General features: G+C 43.6%; 1 protein-coding gene across 7 annotated transcripts in view; it reads left to right on the top strand.

Moving 5' to 3' along the window:
- The window catches only part of LPP (LIM domain containing preferred translocation partner in lipoma), a 701,187-nt gene that overhangs the window by 53,368 nt on the left and 621,828 nt on the right, over positions 1-25,991 (top strand). For 6 of the 7 annotated variants that reach the window (XM_067738384.1, XM_067738387.1, XM_067738383.1 and 3 more), the window contains exon 2: positions 16,025-16,141. The gene's annotated coding sequence lies outside the window, so the exon portion shown is untranslated. Of the gene's footprint in view, positions 1-2,144; positions 2,283-16,024; positions 16,142-25,991 lie in introns of those variants that run through there. The other variant, XM_067738388.1, reaches the window with a different exon arrangement.

Consider the following 25,991-nt stretch of genomic DNA (forward strand, 5'->3'; position numbering starts at 1 on the left):
CACATTCACCTACAAAAGTTCCAGACCCATGAGACAGGCATAGGTTGTTTGTATGGTTCAGAGAAGCAGAATAAGGAGCCAGAGGTTGAAGGCCGGGAAGCCATATTTATTTCCATATAAGGAAGAACTTTCTGTTGGAACGATGGAATTTACAGCTGCAGGAGATAATGATCTCCACCTCACTGGAGACCTCAGGGATGCCATGGGGGGAGGGTTTGGTTCATAAATAGGAGAGACATTGGACTCAGTGGCCTTTCTGGTCTTTTCTTCCCCTGAGATCCCAGAGCCAGTGGTTGTCAGGGGTCACGAAGAAGAAAGACACACATACATTAAGGAATGAAGGGTTGCTTTGTGGATATGGAAACTGATCTCCAAATGCTGCTAGCAGAATGGAGGGTGGCTTTAGACTTTTCGTTCTGGTTTTCATTCCTGTCTCTGTAGTTCCCTCCTTGGTCCTTGGTTTACAGAGTTCCGAGGTCATCCCTGGGTAGTTGTTTTCCATGGAATATCTCTTTCCTCTGCTGAAATGCTCCTGTTGGAATATTGGAAGGAACTCTGAGCTCCTGAAAGGATGACAGTCTTTCTACAGAAGCACTAAGTCTGATGGCTGGTTTAGTGTCAGTTACACACGAGGACCATCTCCTTACCCTCTTCAAGCCTACTTCTGGGACCGCTTGGGAGTACTGCAGTTGCAAGAATTCTGTGCTGAGTTCTGGTTCTAGCATGTGGTGGAAGGTTTTCTGATCCTGTTTCCTTACCTCATTTAGTAACCACTTATATTTATGTTTACTTATGAAACATGCAATGAATAAGAAGTGTTGGCCATTTTTTCAGGTACTTGTGGTGTGCTTGCAAAAATAGAAAACAAGTGATCAAAATAAATGTCAGGACTGTTCGATAGGCTGGACAGAAGCTGCTTTTAGAGCACATAGTTGGGCAATTTGGGGATATCTACCCAATTTGTAGATGAGAGAATATAAGCTACGAGAGGAGAAGAGATTTGTCCAAAGTGGTAAGGAGTGACTGATCTGGGCTTAGAGCTTGGGTCCCCTTGCTCCCTGAACAGTGGTGTTTATTGTTTGAAGGTTGCCTTGGGATGAGAAAAAGCACCCTCATGGTGAAGGCCCAAAAAGTAGCAAGTGGGCGATGATTCTGAACAATGGCTCATCTGACCTACAGAAAGCCTTTACAGCCAACAGTAGAATAAGATTGTGCTGAGAAATAGAACCACTAGGAAGCCAAGATACAGATTCCTTCTCTGAGCAGATCCCGACTTCCCCACACTGCCATTTCATCTCTCTCCTTTCTTCTCTAATTCAGTCTGGAGTCATTTCAGACCAGATTCATCCCTGATTGACTCCACTGGTTCAATTTAGTCATTGGACACTTTTCAGGACCTTCGGGTTAGAATTAATCTTACAAACTAAGGGAATGAATCTTACAAATTAAATTGGGCATGTCACCCTTCTGTCCACCCCCCCACCTCCCCCCCCCCCGCCTCCAGTTTTCTCTTGGAAGTCTGGTTTTATTCTGGGTCTTCTTGCCTGGTGTCTGTCCTATGAAGAACTCATGCGAAACTAAGTTCCCAAGAGGACTCTAGGCCCAAGGGGGTCAGGGATTGGGGTCCAAGGGTTGTTTTCGTACTCATCTGCCACTGAAAGAACTGTGGGCTGGATTCTTGGTGACCCTCTTCAGGTGCATCCCCCTAAACACCCCCCACCCCACCCCATTAATAAATTGACTTCATAAATGTAGTTGCATTCTAGATGGCCGCATTCCTAAGATGAACTTAAAGCCTTTCAAACCAGTCACTTCGTTGTCTGGACAGGGGAGCCTTTTTCCTGTAACAGGAGAGCCTGTGGAACAGTTGAGACTCCACTTCTTTGGGGGTTAAACATTCACTCTGAGTAAGGAATTCTGTCTTTAGTGGGGCATGTTCTTCAAGTGCCAGAGGAGAGAAGGGTGATTTTTCTGACATCCTCCAGCCTGCTTCTCCATATATGGAAATGTTTACCCACCACACTGATCTATTGGAAGGGAAGGAGGTGACTCAGGGTTTAGGAGAAGCAGGATTTGAATTCTTGCTTCCAGAAACAAAGTCACCCCCTCCCCCCCACCCCTCCCCCTCCTTTCCTTTGCCCCTTGTTCTGGGAGCCGAGGAGAGAAGGTTTCAGTACTGTTCCCCTCGGGCCTGGGGACCACCTCTTTGCAGCGGGACTCAGGGTGTGTGAGAGAGAGTGAGGGCCAGCGGAAGGCCAGCTGCCTGTGGGGCCTGACGGCGCGTGAGTATTTCGTTATTGCCAGAGCCAGTGACATTTCTGCCCACAGACCCACGGCTCAGAGTCCTGAGGGCTGGTTCGCTTGCATGGTGATGGGGCATGTGGCTGGGAGCGCTAGCTGCTTTCGTTTGGGGTGTGGACAGCTGCTTTCCCAGGGTAATACTTCTCACAGTGGGATTCAGAGACGGGCTATGCCTGAGGAAAAATTCTATTCGTATATTAAAAATTAGAGTTATTCCTCCCACCTGAGGCCTAACTTAATTTGGGGAGAAAGATAATTTGGGAGTGTTGTTGTCTGTCTGAGTGCTAGGGCTAGAGTAACACCCCAGGAGGGGTGTTGGTGGACACTTGGGGAGGGCTAGTTTTATCTTGAAAAGCAGAGTTATGGCTGGACTTAAGAGTACGCAAAAGGTTTCTGTATAGCGTTTGCATGGCATCCACTCCGCAGTAAATACCTTGTGTGTGGACACTGCGTAGACCTGATGGACTGCCAGAGTGGGGATGATTTGCTTGATCTGTTTCATTTTACAGCATGATGGTGGGCAGGGGAGGCCCAGGAGTGCAGCTCACCTGCCTCGCAGGTACATGGCTAGTTAGGTGGGATTAGAATCCAGATCTTTTTATTCTTGGGTCATTCCTCCTTCTACTACGTGGAAGCTGCCCCTTCAGACAAAGGCAGAGAAGATGCCCATTTTGCAGATGAGGAAATTGGGACTCGGGGTGCCAGAGTTGCCCACACTTATTGGTCTAATTTGTGAGAAATTGAGAACTGGAACCAAGTTCTCCCAGGTCAGACCTCTTTCTATCACGTTACATGGACTCAAAGGTTTGAATTTGTTGGTTTTTTAATTTCACTTTTTTTTTTTTTTTTCTTCTTTGGTTTCTACTTACCCTTTTCTTCTTTGGGTCATGTGAATATTGTTTGAATGTGAGCTGCTACCTTCCCATCTGCTTTGCTGCCTGTTATCTTTTTCTTTCCTGAAAGAGGATGATAGCTTGTCCAAGAGGAGGAACTGAATAGTGGAGGCCTTTATTTCAGCTTTACCCGTGGAGATGAAATTATGCACAGGCCTTGAAAGAAGCTGATCAGGGCTTTCCATCTAAGCCTCTCCCACTATTCTTAAAGCTGAAAGAATTCTGGAGTATAATTCCCATTCATAGGCGAGCCCTGATTCTGAATAGATTTTAAACACACACACACACACACACACACACACACACACACACACACACACACACACAGACTTCTTTAGCCTTCTTTGATGTGACAGCAGCATTCCACAGAGACCAGGAGGGCACCACCCCACTACAGTCCCCGCGATGTTACACGGCCCTAATGAGTAACTCTTCGTAGTCAGATCAGTTTCTGATCAGCTTGGGGGCCCCTTTCTCTAGTGCAGGAAAGATGTTGGAGATGTGTTTTGGAGAAGTGCTTTGATGCCCATGGCGTTAGGTGACAGATCACAATAGTGGGGAGAAAGTGCCCTGACACCTGAGCTTGTGTGGTCGGTGAGGAAGGGAGGGGAAGCAGCTCTCTAAGCGGCTCTGAAGAACGGGGGAGAAGAGACAGGGACTTCCCTCCCGGGAACCTGCGCGCACCCCACCTCCTCCTACCCGCTCTGCCTGAGCCGTGATTGTAGGCTCTGTTCACCAGGTGGGAGGAGCCTACCTTGAAGCCTGGAGGCTTGGGATGTTTTCCTGCTGTGATGCTGACCATGGGCACCAAGAGGTTAGGGTTGGTAGTACCAATGGGAATGCTTTGACTGCCCATAAGGAGAACTGACATGCACTGACTGCTCTCTGGGCGCCAGGCACTGGGCTAAGCACTTGACCTCCATTGATTCACCACTACAGCTACCTGTGAGTAGGTACTATTTGGGGGGGTATTTACTTATTTATTTAAAAATTATTTGATTGAAGTATAGTTGCTTTACAATGTTGTGTTAATTTCTGCTGTACAGCAAAGTGATTCAGTTGGTACTATTGTTTAAATTGTATTTTTAATTTTGGTAGAATACACATAACGATTTTTACCATCTTAACTATTTTAAAAAAAATTATTTATTTTATTTTTGGCTTTGTTGGGTCTTTGTTGCGTGCGGGCTTTTCTCTGGTTGCGGCGAGCAGGGGCTACTCTTTGTTGCGGTGCACGGGCTTCTCACTGCGGTGGCTTCTCTTGTTGCGGAGCACGGGCTCTAGGCACGCAGGCTTCAGTAGTCGTGGCATGCGGGCTCAGTAGTTGTGGCTCGCGGGCTCTAGAGCGCAGCCTCAGTAGTTGTGGCGCACAGGCTTAGTTGCTCCGCAGCATGTGGGATCTTCCCAGACCAGGGCTCGAACCCGTGTCCCCTGCATTGGCAGGCAGACTCTCAACCACTGCGCCACCAGGGAAGCCCCATCATCTTAACCGTTTTTAAGTGTACAGCTCGGTAGTGTTCAGTACAGTCATATATTGGACAGCCAATCTCCAGAATGCTTTTCATCTTGCAAAACTGAAACTCTGTACCCATTAAACTTTTACTCCTCATTTTCCCCTCCCCCAGCCCCTGACAGCCATCATTCTGCCTTCTGTCTCTAAGAATTTGAATTTTCTAGGTATCTTATAGAAGTGGAATCATACAGTATTTGTCGTTTTGTGACTGGCTTCTTTCACTCAGCATAACGTCTTCAAGGTTCATCTGTGTTGTAGCATTTGTCAGAATGTCCTTCTTTTTTATGGCTGAATAGTAATAAATTGTATATATACCACCACATTTAATTTAGGTACTATTTTTTACCTCCATTTTATAGCGGAAGGACCTGAGGCTTTGAGGAGTTAATAAGTTGCCCAGCACCATGCGGTCAGTAGCGGAGCTGGGATCTGAACCCAGGTCGTGTGGCTTTAGAGTGCATGTGATCAGGAGTAAGCAGATGGTGGAATTCAGCTGGCAAGAGTGTGAAAAACCAGGGTGATTCTCACCTGGGTGGTGACACCTCCTCACACAGTGCTGTGACATTTCAGTAACCAAGTGTTCCCAAGGACCATATGTACACAGGTATTTCCCTCTGGTTTGTATTGGCCTCTGGGAAGCTCAGAGCCAAATGTGAAGCCCACCTCTAGCAAATGGTATGAGACATATGGCTTATACTTCTGTCCCTTTCCTTCACCTTATTTTTCCATCTCCCTTCCCAATTTTATTACTTTACAAAAAATCATGCATCTTTTATCAGGTACTTCAGATTTTTTCTGGAACAAGGCAGACTATATAAATCGATGACATGATATCAGGTATTTTTGTTATTATTATTGTCTAAGGAATAACTGGTCTGTGGAGCAGTGGACAGAGACTAAAAAGGAGATTTTCTAACCTGACTCTGCTGTTAACTCAGTGTCTAACTTGGGCGAAGGCGCATGCACCTTTCTGAGTCTCAGTTTTCCCGCCTGGAAGATGGGGCTGCAGTTGATGACAGCGAACATTTCGTCTGTGGTGAGCCCTGTTCTAGGCGCTCCACATGGTTTATCTCCTTTAATTCTCCCCACATTCCCGCCCCACCCTTAATATTATTTTTCTTTTTTTCCTTATTAATTAATTAATTTATGGCTGCATTGGGTCTTCATTGCTGCACATGGGCTTTCTCTAGTTGCGGCGAGCGGGTGCTACTCTTCGTTGCAGTGCACGGGCTTCTCATTGCGGTGGCTTCTCTTGTTGCCGAGCATGGGCTCTAGATGTGCAGGTTTCAGTAGTTGTGGCACGTGGGCTCAGTAGTGTGGCTCGCGGGCTCTAGAGCACAGGCTCAGGAGTTGTGGCGCACAGGCTTAGTTGCTCCATGGCATGTGGGATCTTCCCGGACCAGGGCTCAAACCCGTGTTCCCTGCATTGGCAGGTGGATTCTTAACCACTGCGCCACCAGGGAAGTCCTGTTGTCCCCTTTTTAGTTGAGATAAATAAGGCCTAGAGAAGTGGGAAAACTTGCCTGAACTCCTACAGCTCCTGACTGCAAGAATCAGTGATCCGCGTCTGACTCCAAAGCCCAGGATGTTAGCCGCAGTGCTGGGCTACTTGCCTTGACGCAGCCTTTGAGGCTTCTGTCATCTGTGGCATGCATTCATCTAATTTCATTAAGTCTTTATTGGATTCGCAATTATGTGCCTCTTACTGCTCTGGGCGCTGATCCAGTATTGGGTTTAGAGTGAAGAAAAAGACACACAAAACAATGATCCCTTGGAACTTACATTCTAGTAGGGTTGTGTGGAGGAGGCAGATAATAGATGAACATGTAAACAGCAGAGAATAATAAGTAACGCTTAGGAGGGTTCACAGAGGGTGCTCTGCCTGTGAGGGAATGAGGAAGAGCCCAGGAAGTGATGTTTAAGGTGAGGTCTGAATGACAAGGAGCCAGCCATGGGAAAGTCGGGGTTGGGCAGGGAGCATTGTAGGCAGAGGGCAAGGCCAGTGCCAGGGCTGTGGAGTGGGAATGAGTTTGTGTTTGAGGAACAGAGGAGACCAGTGTGCCAGAAGGTAGTGGACTGCTGGGGGAGAAGCATGAGATGAGGGCAAGGCCGTGGCTGGTAGGCGTCAGTGAGCTTGAGAAGGGGCTTGGAGCTGAGTTGAGGTGTGAAGATGCTCAGGGAAGCATCTGAGTCACGTTTACCAGCGTCATTCTGACTTCTGTGGGGGAAACACTTTGCAAGGAGTAGAAGCAAGCCATAATCCAGGTGAAAGGTGGTAGTCACAGTGATTAGGGTCGTCGAAGTGGAACCAGAGAGGAGGGGATGGGTTCATGACATGCTTTGGTGGGATCGTCTAACTCTGTAGGATGTCAGGTGCCGTTTCCTCCAGAGAAATGTCAAGCTCAAGTGGGCAGCAATCTGAGAGACCCCGATGGAGGTGGAGTGGGGTGCGCAGACGTGCAGCTGGTTTGGACTAAGGAGTCTGAGTGCTCCCCGCTTTGGTTTCTAGCCTTGAGCTTCTGGCCAAGGACCGGAGGGCAGTGGCTTCCTGCCTCTGACTTCCCGGCTGAGAGCTGCTGGAACGCCCCACGATGAGCCCCGCAGAACGTGCCACTTCCTTTGCTCTTTCTGGGTATTTGTATAAAGCATTCTTTCCCACCAAGGATGCAGAACATCAGAGTGATGTTGACTTCATGGGCCATATTTAACATACGGTGTTTCCTTGATGTGTCCTCTGTTTTTGCAGAGACTCCTGCCTCCGGTAAACTCTGTGGTGAGGCGCCTTCAACCACCCTGTCAGATGGATTTCGAAGGCTCAGTGGGGGCCCGGAAGAGCTGGGGCTTCAAAGCCCCACCTTGCCTTGGGGACCCTGGTCCAAGGGAACCCCTCAGCCCTCCTCTTTTATTTACATTTGAATTCACACTTGCTGGACCTTGCCCTGCTCCCTGTAATTCCTTTTCATGGGCTGGACTTCCCTGTAAGTACTCCAATTTTCAGTGGAGAAACTGGTCTCAGAGAAGTTAGGTGATTAGTCAATGTTAGGTAGTGGCTGAGTCAGTTTGGGAATCCAAGATCCCTGACCGGGCCTAGTGCTCTGGCCACCAGGCCAAAGTGACCTAGCATGTGACCTTTTCCCAGGGTGTCTCATGGCGATCTTATACTGCACTTGGCCTAAGCCTGGAGATGCTCAGAGATTATAGACAAAGTCATCTGAAATTCACTCCTGAGGCTTCTTGACAAACTCCTCTTCAAATAGTTTGCAGTCTATAGTTGCCAGTGTTTTTTTTTTTTTTTTTTTTTTGCGGTATGCGGGCCTCTTACTGTTGTGGCCTCTCCCGTTGCGGAGCAACAGGCTCCAGACGTGCAGGCCCAGCGGCCATGGCTCACGGGCCCAGCCGCTCCGCGGCACGTGGGATCCTCCCGAACCGGGGCACAAACCCGCGTCCCCTGCATCGGCAGGCGGACTCTCAACCACCGCGCCACCAGGGAAGCCCTGTTTTTTGGGTTTTTTTTTTACACTCTTTTAGCATCATCTCTTAAAAACAATGTTTTGTTTTTGCTCACTTGAATTTCTTTTAAAATTTCTCTCGTATATTACCCATTCATTTAGTCAACAAACATTTATTGAGTTCTTACTGTATGCCAGGCATTGTGCTAGGTGCTGGGGATGGATTCAAAGATAATTTGGAGGCGTATGGGAGTGGATAATTACAGCACAGTGAGATAAGTGCTATAATAGAGGGATATGTAAGGAGCTAGAAATAGCACTATGAATAACATCTCTGAACAAATTGCCTTCTTTTTTTCCTTTTGGATTATTCCCTTATGTATATTGCCCAAAGTGGGATTACTGGGTCATTTAAAAGATGAAAACAATTTGGCACAAAAAGATGTAATGACTTTGCCTGGGGAATATAGCTCAATTTTCAACAGGGGGAAGATTGTTGGCAATTCCAGATTTAGATGCTTCACCAGGAGGATTGGGCAGTTTTTATACTATTTCTATCAATGTGGTGGCTTTCGGGGGAGTGCCTATTCTAAACATGTCACCCCACATGTAGAAACACCTATCCTTATATTTAATCTCACAGATTCCTTGTTAATGCTCACAAGAACCTAGCTATGTAAGTATGATCGTTTCCATTTTACAACCGAGGAAACTGTGCCTTCGTTAAAAGGAAGTGACTTGCTCAGCATTCCATGGTTAATCAGTGGAGAATCCAAGAATCAAGTGTAAGGTCTTTTGATTCTATAACTCCCGTCCTGTACTCCATGCTCTTTTTACCAACTGGGGGGTACTTATGCTCCAGCGAGGGCCTGGAATTCATTTAGTTATCTGTAGAAACTCTTCTCGAGAAGGTCAGGATCCGTGAGATAGGTATAGAAGTCCTAACCTCCAGAGGGTCCAGGGTCCCGCTGTACATTGACCTGAAAGGACCTGAAGGCCCTTTATTCCTGACTCTGGCCCAGGTCCTGAAAGGTTAGTGCATGGTCTTAGCGCTGAAGCACAGAATCCCAAGGAAAGCTGAGACCATGCCACAGTCCTGCTTTGAAACATTTATTATTTCCCTAGTATATTCAGCGGCATTTCCCTGACTTTTAATTCACTTATTTTGTTATTCGTAACATTTTCCTAGTATTTTTGGCATTTAAGTAAAAACTGCCCCTGCTACCCAGGGCTCATCATAACCAGACAGCAGTAGCTTGTGAACACCCTTGATGTTCCCGCTCACTCATTTTTTCACCTTCATGCTGTAACTCATGCTGTTCTTCTAGCCTGAGATGAACTCTCCCATCTTCATCCCTAGAACTCCTGCTTCTCCTGTAAACTTCTGCACAGATGCCACCTTCTGAATGAAGTAACCTCTGATCACCATCCGTTCCCTACCGTCCATACTCCCTTAGAAGCGATCTCTATGTTCTGCTAACTCACAACACAGTGGGCCAGGAGGCAATAAAGTATAACCGTATGGTGCTTACAGGCATGGGATCTGGATTTGAGTTTTGGCTCTGATGCTTCCTAGCTGTGTGATCTGTGAGGTCAGTTAACCTGATGAGTTGCCTCATCTGTCAAGTGGGTACAAATAATCACACCAAGCCACAGCGGGTTAGGAAGATTTGTACTGTCATCTGTGCTGCTTCTGTGGCACCTGCCATCACCTACTTTATATTTTATCTCTGTTTCTAGACTGGGAGCTCTTTAAGGGCAAGAAGGGTCCCATTTTAGCCTGTGTTCTTCTGGTTCATCAGATTGCGTAGTGCTGACATTTCCCTAAAGGCGGAATGGAAATCCTGTTTGGAACACGAGACTTGGTTTCTTTTCTGGGTCTTCCATGGGTGAGTGTTCCGGACTAGAGCAAAGTGTCAATGGAGGGGTGGGTTTGGGGCAACTCTGAGGGCCACCCTCTCCTCTGACTTCTCTGGGTGGGGCCCCAGCGAAGGATCCCTCCAGAGGAAGCTTTCGTTTAGACACTCCCACCCTTGCTGTGCTTGGAAGCTGATTACGGAAGGGGATTCAGTTCCATATAACTTTCTCTTGTGTCATTTTCCAAAATGCGGTAGCCATGAGTCTCAAGAGCCCGTGCTTTAGCCTGGCACACGAGGTCCTCCATGTTCTGGCCACAGCATTCCTTTCCAGCTTCATGTCCCACCACCTCCCTCCATGTATTTTTGCCACTGGCCTCACCAGATTAGTCACTTTCCCCAAGAAGAACACCCTGAACTCGTCTCCTTAAGGCCTTAGCACACTGTGTTCTCTGGGCCTATTTCCCTCCTCCTCATACTTGGAAATCCTCTCAGGTCTTCAGGCCCAGTTTAGAAGGCGTTATCCGGAGAGCTCTTCCTGACCCTCAAAAGGACACTGCACGTACTGGTACTTTGCACACTTTTCCTTCCGTCTTGTCACGGGCGAGTGTGTCCCTCTTGAACCTGTGAGCTCTTTGAGAGCTCAAGGCATGTCTGACTCAGCGCCTGTATCTGCGAGGCCCGTACACTCTGCCTTCTTAAGGACAGGAGGTACCAGCAAATGCCTGTTTTGTGCACCTCTGAATGCAGGGCATCGACATCGTGGCAGCTAACAGTTGCGCCGGGGGGTGTTCAGAAGCTCATGCTAGGATTACCCGTGATTCATTTGATCATGAGCCCAGACACTTGAATAATGTTTTTGAGTTGCCCTGATATTAGCTCATTGCTAACCTTTCTCAGGCCTGCTTCTCACATACCTGGCAGATGTCTGCTTAGTGCCAGGGCTCTGAGCTCTTTATTTCACTTAAGACGTAGCGGCAAGATCATGTGGCAGCTTCTAGTTTTAGTTTTTTGAGGAACCTACATACGGTTTTCCACAGTGGCTGCACCAATTTGTGTTCTCACCGACACTGTAGGATTGTTCCCTTTTCTCCATATGATCCAGCAATCCCAGTCCTGGGTGTATATCCGGACAAAACTATAATTTGAAAAGATACGTGTACCCCTATGTTTATAGCGACCTTATTCACAATAGCCAAGATATGGAAACAACCTAAAAGTCCATTGACAGATGAATGGATAGAGAAGATGTGCTATATATACACAATGGAATACTACTCAGCTATAAAAAAGAATGAAATAATGCCATTTGCAGCAACATGGATGGACCTAGAGATTACTATACTAAGTGAAGTAAGTCAGAAAGAAAAAAAACAAATATATGATATCATTTACATGTGAAATCTAAAATATGACACAAAAGAACCTATCTATGAAACAGAAACAGCCTCACAGACATAGAGAACAGACTTGTGGTTGCCAAGGGGAAGGGGAGGTGGGGGAGGGATGGATTGCAAATTTGGAAGTAGCAGATGCAATCAATTATATATAGAATGGATAAACAACAAGGTCCTACTGTATAGCACAGGGAACTATATTTAATATCCTGTGATAAACCATATTGGAAAAGAATGTGAAAAAGAATATACATATATACATACACATATATATCTGAATCACTTTGCTGTACAGCAGAAATTAACACAACATTGTAAATCAACTCTACTTCAATAAAGTAAATTTAAAAAAAAGACCATAACAGCAGGGTGGCATTCAAGAAGGATCTATCTGCTTTTAATGTGAACATTTTTTAGTTTGCAAGTTCAGACTTCGTTTTAAAATGTGAACACAGCAGAAGATTTTTTTCCAGGTATATTTCTGCCTCTAGCAGAACAGCTGTCCATAGTATAGTTTTAACTGCAAAATAATAAAACACAGGTCGTGGAGCTTGATTTTGAAGACTTGGGGTCAAGTCTTGGCTTTACCATTTACTAGCCCCGAAATCTTAGACAGTTGTTTGACCTCCCTGACCCTTAGTTTCCTCAGTGGACAATTGGGAAATCTTTTTCATAGGGCTGATGGACAGTTGAAATGAGGTCTTGGGCATTAAATTGGGGTTTTTACTACTGTCTGGCTCATCAGTTGGATTCGAAGGACATTTTTAGATAGCGGTTCCAAAGAGTTTGCTTTTGGTGCAAAATGCATGGATGTGTAAGTTTTCAGGCATGTATTTTATTTTGTTTTATTTTTTGGATGACGAAGTAAATGAATTTACAGTCAGGGGACACACAGTATCTAGCAGGCCTAGTGAACATACATGGCTTATAAGACTCAGTTATAGTTCTAATAAATTAGAACCACAGAACCATAGGCTTTGAGAAATTGTAGATAGAAGCTTTGGAAGATGAGGGGGTGAGAATTGATTAATGCACACTGCCTGCAGGCTCTGTGCTTTGCATGCTGGGTACGGCATCCCAAGAAATGATTTTATACACCCTGATGGGTAGGTGATATTAGCCCCACTTTGAAGACAGGAAGGCTTGAGCTCAGGGAGGTTAAATAATTTACACAGGTCCCGTAGCAAAGCCTTGAACTTCGCCCTGTACTTGTGATGGCCTCTAGAAATCCTTTCCATTTACAGAAGTGACAAGACCTGCCTTTATCCCTTCATTCCAGGGCAGCCACAAGTTCTGGGCCAGATAAAGCAACAGAAATCGGCAGTCTTAATGTCCCATAACTTGTTTAATGAGTCTAGAAGAGTGCCTTGATGTTTCCTGCCAGGAATCTGCTCATTTGGAGCTCCTTTGACTGCACTCATTCATCAGCCTGTACTTCTCTTTCTCCCTTTTGGGGAGATATGTGCCATTGGCCAGCTGCACTTTTGAGGTCAGGGGTGTATTTGAAGATGACTTCATATTTTCTTTAAGAAAAAAAATTACAGGTGGAAATTAAATCTGTTGAGCATTTCCCATCATCTCCTCCAACATGTGGTAGTGGGAAGAGGCAGCACGGGGCTGGGAGGTAGGGAGTTCTCACCTGGCGCCTATCACTGACCAGTGAGAGGACTTGGGCCAAGCCTTCGTTTCCCTTTCAGGGTTTCAACGTCTTCATCTGTAAACGGTGAGGGCACCATCAGGTGACTCCTAAGATTTTAAAACTCTGCATGTCTTGTGGTGTCAGAACCATCAGTTTCTGCTGAGCTGCGTAATCCTGCAGCTGTTTCTCTGCTACTTTCCAATCTTCAGGTTTAATCTATTCAACAATGTATAATTTTTTAAAGGGAAGCTTTTATAGACACTTCTGAAAATAAAATGGGGGGGGAATAAATGGATGTTAAAAAATAGAAAACAACCAATTAAATGGTGTATAGTATGTAATTCTCCTTGGAAACTTACAGAGAAATCGAGGCGCACTTTAACAACTGGTAATTTAAATTGCATTTGAACTCTGCTAATGGTTTGTTTGCATGAGAACTTCAATCATTTCACAGTGGTTTTTTAGCAGAACTGCTTGTTCTCTTTATGGAAAAGAAGAAAAAAAATTGTTAGAAGAAAAGTTGACAGTGGAAAAGGGTAACCCTGTTCATTTGTGCATGGAGAGAAGCTAGCCAGTGCCTGAGACATTGCCCCAGGCCCAAGGTGGAGAGCTTTACCTTTCAGCGAGGTTTGAAAATCTGGGAAGTCAGCTGCCCTTTGCTGCTGTTGTAGAAACGGTATGATTGATATCTCCCTCTGCAAGGAGAAGCTTAGGTTTACTGGAGCTTGGAGGTGGGGTCTTTTTGTTTTTATTTATTTATTGTTTTTGAGATTTTACTGTTCACAGAGCCAGTGTTGGACTCCTCACATTCCATCCCCTCAGCAAGTTTGAAATTATGCCTTTCTCTCATTTTAGTGAGATGGCTTTGAAATTTCGAATGCCCGTCAAGAGCGCTAGCTCTCAGGAAACACATTGCTTTGCTGGACTCACCTTGATTATACTCCATTTTCCCAACTTAGTCTCTTTCTGCTGTTGGGCTATATGCAAAAACTTTTTTTTTTTTTAACATCTTTATTGGAATATAATTGCTTTACAATGGTGTGTTAGTTTCTGCTGTATAACAAAGTGAATCAGCTATACATATACATATGTCCCCATATCTCCTCCCTCTTGCGTCTCCCTCCCACCCTCCCTATCCCACCCCTCTAGGTGGTCAAAAAGCACGGAGCTGATCTCCCTGTGCCATGCGGCGTCTTCCCACTAGCTAGCTATTTTACATTTGGTAGTATATATAAGTCCATGCCACTCTTACTTCATCCCAGCTTACCCTCCCCACTCCCTGTGTCCTCAAGTACATTCTCTCTGTCTGCGTCTTTATTCCTGTCCTGCCCCTAGGTTCTTCAGAACCTTTTGTTTTTTTTTAAGATTCCATATATATGTGTTAGCATATGGTATTTATTTTTCTCTTTCTGACTTACTTCACTCTGTATGACAGACTCTAGGACCATCCACCTCACTACAAATAACTCAATTTCGTTTCTTTTTATGGCTGAGTAATATTCCATTGTATATATGTGCCACATCTTCTTAAACCATTCATCTGTCGATGGACATTTAGGTTGCTTCCATGTCCTGGCTATTGTAAACAGAGCTGCAGTGAACATTGTGGTACATGACTCTTTTTGAATTATGGTTTTCTCAGGAAATATGCCCAGTAGTGGGATTGCTGGGTCACATGGTAGTTCTATTTTTAGTTTTTTGAGGACCCTCCATACTGGTCTCCATAGTGGCTGTATCAATTTACCTTCCTACCAACAGTGCAAGAGGGTTCCCTTTTCTCCACACCCTCTCCAGCATTTATTGTTTATAGATGTTTTGATGATGGCCATTCTGACAGGTGTGAGGTGATACCTCATTGTAGTTTTGATTTGCATTTCTCTAATGATTAGTGATGGTGAGCATCCTTTCATGTGTTTATGCAGGAGCTTTGAAGCCGGTGTTCTGAGGTCTGGGTGTGTAAGTCCTGGTTTTCTCTGAAGCTGATTGCGTGGCTGATGGCAGGTCTCTTGCCAGCGAGTGTCGGTGACCTCTTCTGTTACAGTGGCCGTACCTCGGTCCAGTGGAGCGAGCCCCGGACTTGAGCCCTGGGCTGCCTGCCACTCACTAATGGTGTGCTCCTGCGTGGCCACCTCCCTCCTCTGGCCCCCAGGTTCTTCTCCTGTCAGTTGGAAGAGTTGAAGTGGGTCATTTTTAAGGTCTCTCTCAACTTTGAGCTTGTACGGGTATTTGAAGATTGAATGGGATCATATTCACAAAACAATTGTATGATTGGTTCAATACTGTTTAAAATGACAGCAACGAAAATGGGAGTAGTCATTTTTCTGGTATGTGGATTTCCCCTGTGTCTACAGAAGACACGTTTTGTAACAACCAGCTACCCTGGAATACTTGTCTGTTGGAATATATATTGCAGAATCCATAGCAAAACACTGATTGTTCTTAATGAAATAAATAAAGTCCTCCAGTAATGAGGACTTCCCAGGAAGCATCAAGGTGTCCAGCCCTCTGCTGCTCACTGGCTCTCATGTTTTGGGCAAGGAAACTGAGGTTCACAGCGGCCACTGGATCCCATAGTTAGAAATCTATCTCCAAACTCATACTCCTTGTCTCTTTTTATTTATTGTAGTTCAGATTTTGCTGTTAATTTTTTCTTGCCTAAAATGTGAGTATCTAATTGATCTATCTCTTTCACTTCTGATATTATGATGAAGCCATATTCCCCCCGAAAGCTGAGGTATGAACACTGGGGTACCAGCCTTCTCTTTCCTCATCATTCTAAGGCACATTAGTGAAATAGAAGTGCGAGGAGCTGACTGGCTGCTTAGGAGATACCGAGGTCAGCCACTAGATTTGCGGGTTTCAAGCCTGGTCTTCATTCCCAGTATGGTTTACCCAGTAAGTTCATAAACTTGGGAAGTTCTACAGCTGGTAAGATCCTAGAGATTCATAATCAACCTTCTTCTCCCATTTGCACAGGTGGGAACATTGAGGAAGCGGAACTGAAGACAGAATCCAGTCCCCTGATTCCAGTTCAGTGCTTTCTCTGTTGTTCTGCAGGACACTCATCGGAGGGAAGATATTTGTCCGCAGTTGGTGAGTCCTATGCAAAGAAGAAACCTTTTTCCTTTTGTAATCAATATGCATATTTTAATGAGTTTTAAAAAGCAGTGGTTTCCATTTAAAGCATGGGCACTGGTAACTAGGATGGGCTAAGAACTAAGAAGAACAAAAATGTTCTTCCTGTCTTCTTGAGCCGAGTTCATTGGCAATGGACAGGATATAATAATGCTAATAGAATGTGTGGCAAAGCAAAGGCAGGACTCAGCTCTTGGAAGGTGGCAGGAAGAGAAATTGGAAGAAGATTTGGACGAATGAGGATTTTAGATTGCCAATAATTGCATTGCTTCCTTCTTTCTCCTTTGTCATGGAGGGAAGTGTTCTTGAAATTGAAGGACCAGAAAGAAAGTGTCAATGAACAGTGTTGTGGGCGTTTCTGAGGAAAAGAATTACTAGTATTGAGCGGCTCTTGCTCTCCCCGGTGCAAGATGCTTCTTCTGTGATCTTACTGTATTTTCACATCAACCCTTTGAGGTAGGGGAAGCTAAATTCGCTTAGTCAGGGGTGTGCACCTGTGTCTTAAAGGGCCTGCACGGGCTCCACAGGGATCTGAGTTTGAATCTTGGAATCCTGTTGCACACTGAGAAAGGAGAATGGTGAGCAGGTAAGGGAAACTTTCCCTTGTGTTTTGGAATTCCTCTGTGTTTATAGCAGGTAGAACATCGTATTCTAGAAAAGAATCGATGGTGTGGGATACCCTAGGCTGTAGGGGGATCTGAGGAAAATAGCTGGGGGATTCTGGGAAAGGCTTCTGTTTAGAATTCTAGATTTTTGCTCTCCATCTCCAGGGCCAGTCCCTATATGCCCCACCTCTGGCTTTTTACCAGATAAATAATATGTGTTGCATTTTTATGGTGTAGTTTTTCAAAAGGGAGCAGATGCTGCTGTGATCCATAAAACCTAATTTCATTTAAAAGTATGGCTGAGTTTACAGTTACATTTTGTCACCCTTTGCTTTCTTAATCAATGTATATTTAAAGAACACCCAGTGTTCTTTGCACCTGCGGATCTGCATAAGATGAAAGGCTGGAAACCACTGCTTGGACTCTGTTAACATTTCAAACATGGTCTGAGATGTTTTGCCCTAAGTGTATACTTTGAGCATCAGATGTAAACCTTTGTTCTCCGCTCTACCGCCTGAGTTTTTTCAGTGCTTAAAATTAAATTGTGATGAATATGAAGCCTTGTACTTGGATTCAAACAAAAAATCGAGTGTGTCGTGACAGAATGGGAGAGAGCACCTTACCAGGAGCACGTTGGAAGAAACTCAGAAGCGTCTGTTGTGCATAAGCTAATTATGAGCCAGCAGTGGTCTTCCAAAACACTGATGCAGCCTCAGATTGCAGTACAGAGAGAACGACGTGGGTGGGTGACCCTGCCAGAAGCTGGCAAGTCCTGAGGTCAGGTGGGCCTTAGGCTCAGTTTGAGCAGGACCTGGGCTCCGTTTCTCTGCAGTGCTCTTTGCTCTGCCTTCTTGTGTGTGTGTTGGCTTCATCCTCAGGATGTTTCCCCTCTTGGTCACGAGCTGGCTGCCTGCTGTCACCTGGAAGCTTATGGCAGCTACACAGTGGAGAAGAGGTGATTCCTCCGAAGAGTATGTGAGTGCTGATATGGGGCAGAGAGAGGACTAAGGCTTTGTGGGCGACCATAAACCTTTTTTTCTACCCTTCTGTTGGGGCTCTCCTAGGGTGTTGGACTTTAGTCCTTGCCTCCTCCTCTGAAAGGGACGTTAGCCAACTGGCCTCTCCACACTAGGATGCTGAGAGGACCGGAAATGATGTCCCACTGTTACAGGAATGAGACCGGTAAAGGCAGGATGCAGGGCACACGTGACAATGGCCTTTAAGAATATAAAATGCAGTCAGAAGAGGGGCAGCATCTCCTGCTCATATGTGTAGCTCCACAGGCTAGTAGGATCTCTGGCACGTAATAGGTGCACAGTGCATTTTCCTGGATAGAAAGACTAAATCCAAAGGTAGTGACTGGCCCTTTTCCTGAGGGTGTTCTATCAGGTGCTGGCCAATTCTCTGTTGGAAAGCTTTAGGAATTCTAGCACAGGTGAGGCTGAACTTCATGGTTTTATGAGAATGAAACAAATAACTGGACAGAAACAGGCTTCTGGGACCAGTACACCTTAAGAAGTTTGAGAGTGCATAAAAAGGCAGTGAGTGTGGTGGCATGGGGTATCAGAAGACCTGCCAAATATTAGATGTGCAACCCTAGAAAACAACATCCCTCCACCTTCATTCCCCTGATCAGAGAATTAGGAATAATAATCGTTGTCCTGCCCACCTCTCGTGTTTGTTTAGAGCAAGTGGGTTGATAGATGCCAACTTGTTTTGCAAACTGTAAAGTGTGGTCCGTACATGATAGGTCATTACACTTGTTTCCTTCTTTAGTTTCAACATAAAGAATATAAAGAAAAATAAGACATTGACAATAAAGAAAAATATTGATCTTGAATATAAAGAAACATAAGACAATGGAATGTGCAATCGCCTGCACTGTTCCTGGGGCATAGTATATGCTCAGTGTGTGTCCTTCCTTCCAACTCTCTACCCACATCATCCCCAGGACTGGATGGGCAGTAATTTGTCCTCAGTCTTGGAAAGGAGCTAGATCTGGAACCTAGCTTAATGATCATGGTTGAAGTTGAGATGAAGTTGTGTATCATGATTACTTTCCATATTTGTTTTTGCTCTAGGCAGCAGGAGGTGGAAGGAGGTAGATTCAGAGACTGAGGAAGTCTCAGTGCTTTGAGAAATTCCCTAGAAGCTATAGTCTAGCCATTTGGGACTTGCGTTGTTTGAATACTGTTTGAATAGATAATCACACCTGCTCTAGGCGTGACTGGCCTAGTGGGAGTCAGGAAGGAAATTATTTTCCTCTGTTGATACTAGCGTACAATTGTTGATGGTAGCCAAGGGCTTTCAGTTTTAATATTTCCTCTTTGGTCCTCAGAAGAATCAGGTATTAATCTCTGCCGGAAGCAAAGCATTGGTCACTTCCGTCAGAGGTGAAGGTCTTGGCTCCCTGCAGCCTGTCAGTCAGGTGATTTCTGGGCATGTGTGACCATCTGTGTAGCCAGCTTTAATGCTTTTATGTTACTGCTTCAAGAGTTACAAAAGGATTTGTTGGGTCTGAGCAGGGACTCATCCAGACTCCTGAGGCCCTGTGGCTGTTCTGTAACCAAGGGATGAGTTGTCGGAGATGTTCTGCTGTCCATGTAAGTAGAAGGTGGAGCTGGCTCTTTTGTTTCCTTCCTCCTAATTCCACATGCTTCTATTTCCTGACCTCAGCACAGTGGACACACTTGTACTCTACCTTGGGCAGAGCCCTAGGTTGTCAGGAGTTCTCAGGTTCTCCCCCATTGGGCTACTATGTGGTGGAGGGGGGCTGATGGCGAATGGATGGAGAGCCCCCTGAGTCCTGTATAGATTGCTGCCAACTATTTACTCCTGGCTCACAGGGCGTCTGCTTGCTCTCTGCCCAGGTCTTTTTTTTTTTCTTTAACATCTTTATTGGAGTATAATTGCTTTACAATGGTGTGTTAGTTTCTGCTGTATAACAAAGTGAATCAGCTATACATATACACACATCCCCATATCTCTTCCCTCTTGTGTCTCCCTCCCACCCTCCCTATCCCAGCCTCTAGGTGGTCACAAAGCAGGGAGCTAATCTCCCTGTGCTATGTGGCTGCCTCCCACTAGCTGTCTGTTTCACATTTGGTAGTGTATATATGTCCATGCCACTCTCTCACTTCGTCCCAGCTGACCCTTCCCCCTCCCCGTGTCCTCAAGTCCATTCTCTCCCTCTGCGTCTTTATTCCTGTCCTGCCCGTAGGTTCTTCAGAACTATTTTTGTTTCTTTTTCTTTAGATTCCGTATATGTGTGTTAGCATACGGTATTTGTTTTTCTCTTTCTGACCTACTTCACTCTGTATGACAGACTCCAGGACCATCCATATTACTACAAATAACTAAATTTCATTTCAGTTTAACTGAGTAATATTCCATTGTATATATGTGCCATATCTTCTTTATCCATTCATCTGTCGATGGACACTTAGGTTGCTTCCATATCCTGGCTATTGTAAATAGAACTGCAGTGAACATTGTGGTACATGACTTTTTTTTGAATTATGGTTTTCTCAGAGTATATGCCCAGTAGTGGGATTGCTGGGTCATATGGTAGTTCTATTTTTACTTTTTTAAGGAACCTCCATGCTGTTCTCCATAGTGGCTGTATCAATTTACATTCCCACCAACAGTGCAAGAGGGTTCCTTTTTCTCCATGCCCTCTCCAGCATTTATAGTTTGTAGATTTTTTGATGATAGCCATTCTGACTGGTGTGAGGTGATACCTCATTGTAGTTTTGATTTGCATTTCTCTAATGATCAGTGATGCTGAGCATCCTTTCATGTGTTTGTTGGCAGTCTGTATATCTTCTTTGGAGAAATGTCTATTTAGGTCTTCTGCCCATTTTTGGATTGGGTTGTTTGTTTCTTTGATATTGAGCTGCATGAGCTGCTTGTAAATTTTGGAGATTAATCCTTTGTCAGTTGCTTCATTTGCAAATATTTTATCCCATTCTGAGGGTTGTCTTTTCATCTTGTTTGTAGTTTCCTTTGCTGTGCAAAAGGTTTTAAGTTTCATTAGGTCCCATTTGTTTATTTTTACTTCCATTTCTCTAGGAGGTGGGTCAAAAAGGATCTTGCTGTGATTTATGTCATAGAGTGTTCTGCCTATGTTTTCCTCTAAGAGTTTTATAGTGTCTGGTCTTACATTTAGATCTTTAATCCATTTTGAGTTTATTTTTGTGTATGGCGTTAGGGAGTGTTCTAATTTCATTCTTTTCCATGTAGCTGTCCAGTTTTCCCAGCACCGCTTATTGAAGAGGGTGTCTTTTCTCCATTGTATATTCTTGCCTCCTTTATCAAAAATAAGGTGACCATAGGTGCATGGGTTTATCTCTGGGCTTTCCATACTGTTCCTTTGATCTATATTTCTGTTTTTGTGCCAGTACCATATTGTCTTGATTACTGTAGCTTTGTAGTATAGTCTGAAGTCCGGGAGCCTGATTCCTCCAGCTCCATTTTTCTTTCACAAGATTGCTTTGGCTATTCGAGGTCTTTTGTGTTTCCACACAAACTGAAATTTTTTGTTCTAGTTCTGTGAAAAATGCCACTGGTAGTTTGATAGGGATTGCATTGAGTCTGTAGACTGCTTTGGGTAGTACCATCATTTTCACAATGTTGATTCTTCCAATCCAAGAACATGGTATATCTCTCCATCTGTTTGTATCATCTTTAATTTCTTCCATCAGTGTCTTATAGTTTTCTGCATATAGGTCTTTTGTCTCCTTAGGTAGGTTTATTCCTAGGTATTTTATTCTTTTTGTTGCAGTGGTAAATGGGAGTGTTTCCTTAATTTCTCTTTCAGATTTTTCATCATTAGTATGTAGGAATGCCAGAGATTTCTGTGCATTAATTTTGTATCCTGCTACTTTACCAGATTCATTGATTAGCTCTACTAGTTTTCTGGTGGCATCTTTAGGATTCTCTGTGTATAGTATCATGTCATCTGCAAACAGTGGCAGCTTTACTTCTTGTTTTGTGATTTGGATTCCTTTTATTTCTTTTTCTTTTCTGATTGCTGTGGCTAAAACTTACAAAACTATGTTGAATAATAGTGGTGAGAGTGGACAGTCTTGTCCTGTTGCTGATCTTGGAGGAAATGGTTTCGGTTTTTCAGTATTGAGAATGATGTTGTCTGTAGGTTTGTCATATATGACCTTTGTTATGTTGAGGTAAGTTCCCTCTATGCCTATTTTCTGGAGGGTTTTTATCATAAATGGGTGTTGAATTTTGTCAACAGCTTTTTCTGCATCTGTTGAGATGATCATATGGTTTTTATCCTTCAATTTGTTAATATGGTGTATCACATTGATTGATTTGCGTATATTGAAGAATCCTCACATTCCTGGGATAACCCCCACTTGATCATGGTGTATGATCCTTTTAATGTGCTGTTGGATTCTGTTTGCTAGTATTTTGTTGAGGATTTTTGCATCTATGTTCATCAGTGATATTGGCCTGTAGTTTTCTTTCTTTGTGACATCTTTGTCTGATTTTGGTATCAGGGTGATGGTGGCCTCATAGAAAGTGTTTGGGAGTGTTCCTCCCTCTGCTATATTTGGCAAAAGTTTGAGAAGGATAGGTGTTAGCTCTTCTCTAAATGTTTGATAGAATTTGCCTGTGAAGCCATCTGGTCCTGGGCTTTTGTTTGTTGGAAGGTTTTTAATCACAGTCTCAATTTCAGTGTTTGTGATTGGTCTGTTTATATTTTCTATTTCTTCCTTGTTCAGTGTTGGAAGTTTGTGCTTTTCTAAGAGTTTGTCCATTTTTTCCAGGTTGTCCATTTTATTGGCATATAGTTGTTTGTAGTAATCTCTTATAATCCTTTGCATTTCTGCAGTGTCAGTTGTTACTTCTCCTTTTTCATTTCTAATGCTGTTGATTTGAGTGTTCTTTTTTTCTTGATGAGTCTGGCTAATGGTTTATCAATTTTGTTTATCTTCTCAAAGAAGCAGCTTTTAGTTTTATTGATCTTTTTTTTTTTTTAGTTTTATTGATCTTTGCTATCATTTCCTTCGTTTCTTTTTCATTTATTTCTGATCTGATCTTTATGATTTCTTTCCTTCTGCTAACTTTGGGGTTTTTTTTGTTCTTCTTTCTCTAATTGCTTTAGGTGTAAGGTTACATTGTTTTTTTGAGATGTTTGTTGTTTCTTGAGGTAGGATTGTATTGCTATAAACTTCCTTCTTAGAACTGCTTTTGCTGCATCCCATAGGTTTTGGGTCGTCGTGTTTTTATTGTAATTTGTTTCTAGGTACTTTCTGATTTCCTCTTTGATTTCTTCAGTGATCTCTTGGTTATTTAGTAGTGTATTGTTTAGCCTCCACGTGTTTGTATTTTTTACAGATTTTTTCCTGTAATTGATATCTCATAGTGTTGTGTTCGGAAAAGATACTTGATACGTTTTCAATTTTCTTAAATTTACCGAGGCTTGATTAGTGATACAAGATAGGGTCTATCCTGGAGGATGTTCCATGAGCATTTGAGAAGAAAGTGTATTCTGTTGTTTTTGGATGGAGTGTCCTATAAATATCAATTAAGTCCATCTTGTTTAATGCATCATTTAAAGCTTGTGTTTCCTTATTTATTTTCATTTTGGATGATCTGTCCATTGGTGAAAGTGGGGTGTTAAAGTCCCCTACTATGATTGTGTTACTGTTGATTTCCCCTTTTATGGCTGTTAGCATTTGCCTTATGTATTGAGGTACTTCTATGTTGGGTGCATAAATGTTTACAATTGTTATATCTTCATCTTGGATTGACCCCTTGATCATTATGTAGTGTCCTTCTTTGTCTCTTGTAATAGTCTTTATTTTAAAGTCTGTTTTGTCTGATGTGAGAATTGCTACTCCAGCTTTCTTTTGATTTCCCTTTGCATGGAATATCTTTTTCTGTGCCCTCACTTTCAGTCTGTATGTGTCCCTAGGACTGAAATGGGTGTCTTGCAGACAGCATATATACTCGTCTTGTTTTTGTATCCATTCAGCCCCAGTCTATGTCTTTTGGTTGGAGCATTTAATCCATTTACATTTAAGGTAGTTATCGCTACGTATGTTCCTGTTACCATTTTCTTAATTGTTTTGGGTTTGTTATTGTAGGTCTTTCCCTTCTCTTGTGTTTCCTGCCTAAAGAAGTTCCTTTAGCATTTGTTGTAAAGCTGGTTTGGTGGTGCTGAATTCTGTTAGCTTTTGCTTGTCTGTAAAGGTTTTAATTTCTCTGTCGAATCTGAATGAGATCCTTGCTGGGTAGAGTAATCTTGGTTGTAGGTTTTTCCCTTTCGTCACTTTAAATATGTCCTGCCACTCCCTTCTGGCTTTCAGAGTTTCTGCTGAAAGATCAGTTGTTAACCTTATGGGGATTGCCTTTTATGTTATTTGTTGTTTTTCCCTTGCTGCTTTTACTATTTTTTCTTTGTATTTAATTTTTTATAGTTTGATTAATATGTGTCTTGGTGTGTTTCTCCTTGGATTTATCCTGTATGGGACTCTCTGCGCTTTCTGGACTTGATTGACTATTTCCTTTTCCATATTAGGGAGGTGTTCAACTATAATCTCTTCAAATATTTTCTCAAAGCCTTTCTTTTTCTCTTCTTCTTCTGGGATCCCTATAATTCGAATGTTGGTGCGTTTAATGTTGTCCCAGAGGTCTCTGAGACTGTCTTCAAGTCTTTTCATTCTTTTTTCTTTATTCTGCTCCCTGGCAGTTATTTCCACCAGTTTATCTTCCAGCTCACTTATCCGTTCTTCTGCCTCAGTTATTCTGCCACTGATTCCTTCTAGAGTATTTAATTTCGGTTACTGTGTTGTTCATCACTGTTTGTTTGCTCTTTACTTCTTCTAGGTCCTTGTTAAACATTTCTTGTATTTTCTCCATTCTATTTCCAAGATTTTGGATCATCTTTATTATCATTACTCTGAATTCTTTTTCAGGTAGACTGCCTATTTCCTCTTTATTTATTTGGTCTGGTGGGTTTTTACCTTGCTCCTTCATCTGCCGTGTGTTTCTCTATCTTGTCATTTTGCTTAACTTACTGTGTTTGGGGTCTCCTTTTCACAGGCTGCAGGTTCGTAGTTCCCGTTGTTTTTGGTGTGTGTCACTAGTGGCTAAGGTTGGTTCAGTGGGTTGTGTAGGCTTCCTGGTGGAGGGGACTGGTGCCTGTGTTCTGGTGGATGATGCTGGATCTTGTCTTTCTGGTGGGCAGAACCGCGTTTGGTGGTGTGGTTTGGGATGTCTGTGACCTTATTATGATATTAGGCAGGCTCTCTGCTAATGGGTGGGTCTGTGTTCCTGTCTTGCTAGTTGTTTGGCATAGGGTATCCAGCACCGTAGCTTGCTGGTCGTTGAGTGGAGCTGGTTCTTAGCGTTGAGATGGAGATCTCTGGGAGCGCTTTTGCCGTTTGATATTACGTGCAGCCGGGAGGTCTCTGGTGGACCAATGTCCTGAACTTGGCTCTACCATCTCAGAGACACAGAGCTGACATCTGGCCAGAGCACCAAGACCCTGTCAACCACATGGCTCAGAAGAAAAGGGAGAAAAAAAGAAAGAAAAAAATAAAATAAAATTAAAAAGTTATTAAAACAAAAAATAAAAAATTAAAAATAGAAAAATTAAAAAGTAATAAAAAAAGAAAGAAAAAAAGATCAACCAAACCAAAAAAACAAATCCACCAATGATGGCAAGCACTAAAAACTATACTAAAAAACAAGCAAACAAAAACGGACAGACAGAACCCTAGGACAAATGGTAAAAGCAACGCTATACAGACAAAATCACACAAAGAAGCATACACATACACCCTCACAAAAAGAGAAAAAGGAAAAAACAATATATTTATATATATATAAAAAAAAGGGAAGAGAGCAACCAAATCAATAAACAAATCTACCAATGATAATAAGCTCTAAATACTAACCTAAGACAGACATAAAACCAGAAACAAATTAGATGCAGAAAGCAAACCCCAAGTCAACAGTTGCTCCCAAAGTCTACTGCCTCCGTTTTGGGATGCTTCGTTGTCTATTCAGGTATTGCACAGATGCAGGGAACGTCAGGTTGATTGTGGGGATTTCATCTGCTGCTCCTGAGGCTGCTGGGAGAGATCTCCCTTTCCCTTCTTTGTTCGCACAGCTCCTGGGGTTCAGCTTTGGATTTGGACCCGCCTCTGCGTGTAGGTCACCTGAGGGCGTCT

This window comes from Pseudorca crassidens, chromosome 5, assembly GCF_039906515.1.
Source record: "Pseudorca crassidens isolate mPseCra1 chromosome 5, mPseCra1.hap1, whole genome shotgun sequence".
Taxonomy (NCBI): Eukaryota; Metazoa; Chordata; class Mammalia; order Artiodactyla; family Delphinidae; genus Pseudorca; species Pseudorca crassidens.